Source organism: Helianthus annuus, chromosome 8 (genome assembly GCF_002127325.2).
Source record: "Helianthus annuus cultivar XRQ/B chromosome 8, HanXRQr2.0-SUNRISE, whole genome shotgun sequence".
NCBI lineage: Eukaryota > Viridiplantae > Streptophyta > Magnoliopsida > Asterales > Asteraceae > Helianthus > Helianthus annuus.
Window position 1 is genome coordinate 21,503,229 of NC_035440.2, and position 8,714 is coordinate 21,511,942.

Below are 8,714 nucleotides of genomic sequence, written 5' to 3' on the forward strand. Positions count from 1 at the left end.
ATACGTGTTTAGCTTCTCTGTTTTTTAAAATTAATTCTTTTATTGGTTAACTTTGTTTATACGCATGTTTAGTCCCTCTTCTTTAACTTTGGTTGTGTACGTGTTTAGTCCCTCTACTTTTATTCTTTTAAGTAATTGATTGTCGCTTTTTGTATTTTACTTTTAAACTTTCGACTTCGCTAATATACGTGTTTAGTCCCTCTGTGTTTAGAAAAAAAACTTTCTTTTTATTGGTTAACTTTGTTTATATGTGTGTTTAGTCCATCTGCTTTAACTTTGGTAGTGTAAATGTTTAGTCCCTCTACTTTTATTACTTTTAGTATTTCATTTTTTAGCTTTTTTTCCCTTGCTAATGAATCAACCCAGGGGAATAGTGACCGTTAGCTATTGGTGAGCACCGCTACTACTCTTGAACTTTAATAAAGTTACTTTATAATTCCTAAACTTTATTAAAACAAGAATTATTTGACACACGTATTTTTTATCTATCTATCCATGTAATTTTTATTGAGATCGTGTTATGAGCAGTATGTACAAGTAACCGAAACACAGACGTGCATGTTATTAAATTAAGAAATATTCCGTGAACTGCCCTGCAACGCGAGGGGGGCATAAACCAGTATCTTACATTTTCAAGGAACATGAACAGTGTAATATATATTAATTAGTGCCCGAGGAAAATAAGATGAAAGTTGGGAGTGTTGTGGTACAAATCGAAAGTCGGAAGTGCTATCGGTCAATTGGTGAAAGTTGAGGTTATTTAAATCCAATATCACATATTATATTAACAATAGATTAATTGTTTAGGTTGACCTGTTTAATAAACGAGTTATATTAGTCAACTAAATTTCTCATTTTTATGTTAGTGTTCGTGTCGTTTTCAAATCGTGTCATCAATTGTAAGTGTTGGTGCACTTGTGTCTGTACTTTGTCTGTATTCGGTCTGTATATAAACGATGTCCAAAGTTAGTCTGTAAGTTGACCAAGTCAACTATCCTCCTAGTTTGACTTGGTCAATCTGTTTGTAATATGCTAGTCTGAATCGAAGGATAGCCTCGAAGGATACTGTTGATCCTTCGAGGTACTCGAAAGATATACTTCGAATTGTTGGACCTCGAAGGATCATCCTTCGAGGTCATTGCTGATCATTCGAACATGTTGTCATCGATAGATGATCCTTCGGACCATCTATCGGATCCTTCGACCAAGACCTGCTGTGTATGGGTATATATACCCATGCAGTGTGTTGTATTTCAGTTAATGTGTGAGACACAAGGTAGACACCAAGAGAGAGCACATCCGAGAGATAGAGAGGATACTCTGCTGAAAACACACACACACACACTTTGAGAGTTTGCAAGTTAGGTTTGTAAACATTGTGCTTGTAACCGGAAACTTTCTACGCATTAATACAAGTGGTGTTAATCGTTGAAGTCTTGTGTGTTCTTGTGTTTGTTCTTGCATCATCCCAGTTTGCTCGCTAGCTTGGATTCCGCACTCGCTAGTGAGTTTGTATAACAAGGTTTAGGTTTGTTCTCGATCCTCCGAGAAAAGGGACCTACAAGTGGTATCAGAGCTTGGCTCTTTACCTTGTTTAAAACCGGGTTGTTCGAGCTCTTGGTGTGTTTGGACACTAGGTTTAGCACCCGTTTTGGTGGTTTTTGTTGCTTTTCTAAACTGAAAAACGGCTTCTAAACCTTCAGGAGTGTTCTAGGTTGGGTTGGGTAACTTGAAAACTTGTTTTTAAGAGACTTTGATTTTTCCGGCCATTTTCCGATCATATTTCCGGCGACTGGTTGTGGATAAGGTGTTGTCCATTTTGGGAAAACTTTTCAAAGTTTGGTGAAAAGTTGTGTCTGCACATACCTTCTGCCGAAAGTTGTGCACCAACCCATCACCTTTCCCACCTACCCGTCAACTTTGTGTCAGTGTGTCAGAAAGTTCCGAAAGATATCCTTCGACTTCGAAAGATCATCTTTCGATCAGCGACAGCTCGAAAGATTAGCATCCTTCGAGTAGTCTTTCGAAGTCTAAGAATTATCCTTCGAGTCAAGGAATCTTTTCGAAAGATCATCCTTCGAGTCACTGTTTATTTCGAAAGATAAGGATCCTTCGTGTTTGGAATCTAGCTACCAAAAAGATTGAGCTATGGAGCGAAGTTAGGGTTCAAAGGTACACGAGTCCTGTTAGGGCTCCGGGTGATCCGTGGATGTTCGATTACGATGGGCTATTTGACTCCTTCAATCTGCCAACCTTTGACGAAGAATCAGCAGCGGCTCGAATGTTGTTGGAAAGTGACAACGCTGCTGTCTCGCCATTGGTTAGACCTATTGTTGTTGACCCTCAAGCTTCTTCGTCAGTCAACAATATGGTTCAAAATGAGGTTTTTGAAGATGCTGCTGATTATAATGACTCTTCTGAAGATGATGAATATCATGATGCAGCCGAAGGATCTTCAGCTCCAGCTGCTCCTGTTCAAGGTGCCTCTGGTGATACACCTCATACGCAGAATATAGATACTGCTGAAGGGAATGCATCCACCTCTACCCACATTCCTGGTGTGGAGTTGGTTGTTGATCTTAATCTTACCAATTTGGGTATCAATGCTCGTGTGCCAGATAATCCTGAAATGCGGATTCACGATACCCATCCCCAGCAGAATATCATAGGAGATGTCCATCGCGGTGTGCAGACGCGTAATCAGCTGAGAAACAACCGGAATGCTGGTTTGTATTCAGCTATAAGAGAATCTGGTCAACAAAATGACTGGTCCTTCGCGTGTTACGTGTCACAAGAAGAACCAAAGTCGTGGAAAGAAGCATTGAAAGATAGTGCTTGGGTTGAAGCCATGCAGGAAGAATTACAGCAATTTCACAAGCTGGGTGTTTGGAAGCTTGTTGAAAAGCCTGAGAACTATAAGAAGATTGGCACTCGATGGGTCTTCAAATGCAAGAAAGACGACCGTGGAGTGGTTATTCGGAACAAAGCTCGTTTAGTCGTTCAAGGTTTTCGTCAGATAGAGGGGATCGACTACAACGAAGTCTATGCACCAGTTGCCCGTCTGGAAGCTATTCGGATCTTCCTGGCTTATGCCTCATTCAAAGGATTCAAGGTTTACCAGATGGACGTCAAAAGTGCATTTTTACATGGTGTGGTTGAAGAAGAGGTATATGTCGAACAGCCTCCAGGTTTTGAAGATCCTGTTCATCCCGATCGGGTTTGGTTGCTCAACAAAGCTCTCTATGGTCTTCATCAAGCGCCACGAGCTTGGTATGCAACCTTATCTACATATCTGCTGGAGAACGGTTTTCGAAGAGGTCTTATCGATTGTACTCTCTTCATCAAAGAACAAGATGGAGATCTTCTTCTGGTACAGGTATATGTTGATGATATTATTTTTGGTTCTACTAATGATGTTTTGTGTAGGAATTTCGAGCGCATCATGCAGGATAAGTTCGAGATGAGTGCTATGGGGGAAATGAATTTCTTTTTGGGCCTACAAGTGCAACAAACGGAGTCTGGGATATTCATCCATCAGACTAAATATGTTGGAGACATCTTGAGCCGGTTCCAGATGTCCGATGCAACGCCCATTGGTACCCCACTGCCAACTAATCACGGAATAACTCCTGACTTGAAGGGTGAACCTGTTAGCCCTTCATACTATCGCGCGATGATCGGATCCCTTATGTACCTCACAGCATCAAGGCCAGATATAATGTACCCAACGTGCCTGCTTGCCAGATATCAAGTTAACCCGAAGGCCTCACATCTTGCAGCTGTAAAAAGGATTTTTCGTTATTTGAAGGCTTACCCCGACACCGGTCTGTGGTATCCTAGGGATAATAACTTTGACTTGGTCGCATTCAGTGATTCTGATTTTGGCGGATGCAAAATCGACGGTAAATCCACAACGGCTGGATGTCAGTTCTTAGGAAATCGCCTAGTCACATGGCAGTGCAAGAAGCAGACGTGTGTCGCTACATCAACATGCGAAGCTGAATACATTGCTGCCTCAAGTTGTTGCTCACAAGTTCTTTGGATCCAACAACAATTGCGGGACTACGGTTTTGAATTCCTAACTACTCCTATTTACGTTGATAATTCTGCTGCTTTAGATATCACTAAAAATCCTGTGCAGCATTCAAAGACCAAACACATCGAAATCAAATATCACTTCATACGTGATTGCTTTGAGAAAAGGCTAATCGATGTTGTTAAGGTCCACACCGATGACCAACGTGCCGACTTATTTACCAAAGCTTTTGACAAATCTAGATTTGACTTCTTATTATTGGTAAACGGCATTAAGGTCAAGCAAGAGTAAACCAACATCGGAAAATCATTTTTGTAAATATCTTTGTGTGTTTTTAAATTTGTCTTAGTTTATTGATTTTAGGGGGAGTAAATCCAAAAATCTGAAAATCCAAAAACATCGAAAAATTTCAAAAACACAAAAACAATAGAAAAACAAAAATGAGTTTCCTGGAGAGCAAAAGAGAAAATGATAGTACATCAGTGGTCTATCCAAACCTCTTTAAACCTTAAATGCAAAACGATAAGCAGCTCTATATAAGATGTATCGGTAGGCTCACAATCATTTTAAAGTGTGCAGGGTGATATAAATCTTAATCGACTGAAGACCAGGTGGGAACCATTCATTGGCATATGGTCTTAGTACCGAAATTTCGTTTGATAGATTGCCGAGGTTCTGAGATATTCGGTCTTTATGCTGCTTATCATCTGGGTATCATGGTGGTATCTTTTACCGAAAAATAACGGGGACGCAAGTCTAGATCTTCCATGATACTATACATACGTGTACATATTACATACTGCATTCGACCTCAATAAGTGATAAACAATCACATGTCCAAATCAAATAAGTGATAAAAATATCACATTTATCCGGGTGTCAAGTTCGTCTCTCTGCTGTACGGAAGTACTGACCTGTTCACGGACTTGCACCTGTGCCCTCATGCATACGAAAATCAAGTTCCTCATCAATAAGTGATTATATCACATAGGGCTTGTTTTCAATTCAAAATAAGTGAGTATCTCACAATTTATACGGTCAAACAGATGATAATCGGTATACTCACCGGTAAGATGAACCCTCGTGCATACCTTGATACGGGAATGTGTCGTGATGTGGATGAACACCGGTCGGTAAGTATAAATCATACCTTAACGTATCCCCTCGCCATGATTACATCTGATAAGTTGAGCTTAAGTGGACAACAATACCGATAATTGTTATAGGATGCTTATCTTAATGATAACTAACTGAACAACAAGAGTGTTTTGGCATGACTGTACACTGATATGATTCTCTTACCCTCGAAACTCGCAAAAAGAATGTCTGTATATAGTAATTTACTGCTTAACTTTTATTGTTTTTCTTTTAAACAGTTTCGTCGTTTGGTGCATATCAGCAAGTGTCGACATTAAAACTAAAAGACGTAGCCGTTGGTTTCTGTACAACGGTTTTACGCAAACGTGGTGTGTCTATAAATCTTTAACCCGGCACGACCCGGGCTACTGAACGCATAAAAGAACATGTAAAACGTTCACAAGATCATTATGAATTTTCCCAAGTTAAAAAGAGTTTGTGCCTTGTGCATTCAAATCAATTTTAATAAACATTTTCAAATGTGTCAGTTGAATGTATTTACCAGTGTAAACTGACGTATTTTCCCCAAAAAGATTAAGTGCAGGTACCTAAACGTAATTGGCTGGTATTAGCTCCCTAGCGTCGGGATAAGCCTCGCAAGCTTGATTGCAGTATCTAATGGAACAATACTTTATCTTTATTTACGATCCACTGTGGATATTCAACTCTGTAATACATTGATATTATGATCAGAGGTTGAAATTTATATATTTATCTTATGCTTCCGCTGTGCATTATATAATTGTGTGGTTTGACTATATTGTTGCCAACATCGTCACGGTAATCCCCCACCGGGCCCACCGGTGAGACACGTGGAAATCGGGGTGTGACAGGTTGGTATCAGAGCCAACATTGAGTGAATTAAACACTATCCTAATGTGTTTAATCTCAGTGACACAATTGCACATACTTGAGTCTAGACAATAACTTAGGACAAATTCGGATTGATACTCCTTTTTGTCTTTATTTTCGATTTGATTTTTAATAAGTTTTGGAGCAGGAAAATGCCACCTGTTATATTCCGAGGAAGAGGAAGGGGACGTAGAGGCCGAGGAGAAATCGTGACACATCACGACCAAGAAGCTGGACCATCTGGTACAAGACATCCTTCGATGACAAGAAGCGAAGAGCCACAACGACGAAGAGATCTTTACGAACCCGCGAGGCATTCCACTTCGCACAGCTCGACGCCATCCTACCGGCACTCCTTTGGGCCAGATTCAGAAAATAATCCCAATAACCCACAACCTTCCTTCATACCTCTGCAACGTTCGGTATCGCACCGGAACTACGACGACCCTAGTCCATACTACGTAGCTCAGTTTAATCCGGCTGACTACATACAGGAACCTTCAGGATTTGTTCCACTAGGTCCACAAGACCATTTTTCTGAAGATCCCATGGAGGAAGATGAGGATCCAACTGAACCAGCTCGTGGTACGCCCACGCATCCGATAGAAGTATCTGATGGATCTTCATATCATGGTCCACAATATCAAGGCCCAGACAGCTTTATGGCCTTGTTTGACCGACATGAGTGGTACAACACACCATCTCATCAGACACAACAACCGAGACATCCACAGGATCCATCTGAGGATTCACGTTTTGAGGCAGTTACGCCACCACCTCCGCCACCGGCACAACCAGTAATACCTGATCCGCCGAGGCGTAGGAGGACCAATGCACGTATGTCTACACGAGGAGGAGGGGGAAACCACTTCAGCACTCCTCGACATTCAAGTAGCAGCCACTATCCGCCGCTACAAGAAGAAGGACCTTCAAGTCCTATACAAGAAGCGAACTCCGCACCTACTGCACGAAATTCGCCACCATTTGGGTATGACCAACCCATACCAGCTTACACAGGTCCAACGGCTTACAACCCGTTCGAACCGTCACAAGCACAATACAACTACGGCTATGAGCGCGACCCCTATGTGGTGTCGGCTAGATATAATGCGCGCTACCCTGACGGAGCACATGGAAACATGGGACCCCCGGACTACTCAGCTCATGGGTATCCAATACCTCCCAGACCTCCAGTTCCACATCAAGCGCCACAACCACGATTTTCTCCTCCTGAACAGGAAGAAATACTCCATCGACTAGATCGTGTGGAGAGAGAGTTCGAGGAAGAAAAGAAAAGCCACCGAGGATTTCTCAAGGGCTTGGCGAACCTACTAAAGGGCAAAAAGAAGAAACGTGACCATTAGCCCTTAATAATTGTACTACTGTAATTTCTACTTTGAAATAAGTCCCTGTGTGGACAACTTATCGTATTTCAGTCCCTACGTGGACTTATCTTTAGTCCTTGCATGGACACCTATCTTATATTAGTCCCTGCGTGGACTTGTCACTTATTTTAAAACCTCTATGGAGGTATGTATTATTTGAAAGACCCGTTTAGGGCCATATGTAATTGTATTTGGGATTTGGAATGTATGTTATGAGTTTTGTTTTAATATATATAAAAATAAATCAAAACCATTCCTTTTACATTGATCTGCCTAAATAAAGAATCTTAAGGGGGTGAAACCTAGCTTGGGGTCTTTTAAGATCAGTCAAGATGGTACGACCTAGCTGAAAAGATTCTGATTCCCTGTTAACCTCTGTACGCATGTTAACATTCATGGCAGATGTGATTCGTTATAATCACGCACGTCATTCTTATACAATAATCCTTTAAGGATTTCAAAACCCAACTAAATGATTTATAAAATCGCGGGTTAAATCACCAATAAAGGTGATCAATACTATAAAGACATCCATCTAGTGATGCAATGCCTACGGGCCAGTATTATAAAGACATCCATTTAGTGATGCAATGCCTACGGGCCAGTATTATAAAGACATCCATTTAGCGATGCAATGCCTACGGGCCAGTATTATAAAGACATCCATTTAGCGATGCAATGCCTACGGGCCAGTATTATAAAGACATCCATTTAGTGATGCAATGCCTACGGGCCAGTATTATAAAGACATCCATTTAGTGATGTAGTGCCTACGGGCCAATATTATCAAAACATCCATTAGTGATATAGTGCCTACGGGCCAACCATATTAAGACATCCATTAGAGGTGTAGTGCCTATGGGCCATAATAATTGTCTTATAAGACAAAAGGCAGTAGTAGTCTATGACTCTCTGTCAGAAAGAGATAAAAGAACTACGGTTCAACTCTCTATGCCTTTGATTCTCTGGAATCTCGGCTAATATTATAAAACATCATCGTGATTAGGCTTTATGCCGCCCATACTATTTATATAGTTGAAATAGGAGATATTCAGATCCTAATATATAATGAAATAATAAGTTGACCGAATATGGTCTCTGTACCATGGTTGACAAATTGTCATAAAAGACAATCATATAATAATCTCCTAAATTAAATTTTGTTATCTTCTGTAACAGATTCAAGTTACAATGGCGGATCCCAATGGAGACAACAGCCACACAAACGAAGATGACTATGACAATGCGTCAGTACATTTGACAGGCGCACAGCTAAAGGCTCTGATCAACAATGCTGTCCAGGC